This window comes from Eimeria tenella, genomic scaffold, assembly GCF_000499545.2.
Source record: "Eimeria tenella Houghton genomic scaffold, Eth_scaff1971, whole genome shotgun sequence".
NCBI lineage: Eukaryota > Apicomplexa > Conoidasida > Eucoccidiorida > Eimeriidae > Eimeria > Eimeria tenella.
The window spans coordinates 881-1244 of NW_013541812.1; the positions used below are offsets into that span (position 1 = coordinate 881).

The window sequence follows — 364 nt, forward strand, 5'->3', positions numbered from 1 at the left end:
AAACCCTAAACCCTAAACCCTAAAGCCTAAACCCTAGCGGGGCGCTAAGCGCTAAAGCCTACGTTCAAAAGTCCAGTGAGCCCTTAACTTTAAACCCTTGAACCTAAACCCTAAGCCCTAAACCCTAAACCCTAAACCCTGAGGAGTAAGCGGGGGAGCCGACAGAGTTTTCTGGACTGAATGAAGTGTACGCACAGTTTCATGCAAAGGGCAAACCCTAGGCCTGAAACCCTAGACCCTAAACCCTAAACCCCAAACCCTAAACTCTGAACCCTAATCTTGAATGACACAGGAGTACGAGGAGTGTTCAACTGACTCATTACCTTTTGCAGCAGCTGCAGCAGCAGCTGCTGCAGCTGCTGGA

The 364-nt window shown here is 49.5% G+C and overlaps 1 protein-coding gene across 1 annotated transcript in view; it reads right to left on the reverse strand.

The window, feature by feature from the left end:
* Nucleotides 1-364, reverse strand: part of ETH_00035965 (ubiquitin-conjugating enzyme e2, putative) — a gene marked incomplete at both ends in the record, with an annotated part of 2394 nt that overhangs the window by 504 nt on the left and 1526 nt on the right. The window lies entirely within an intron of this gene.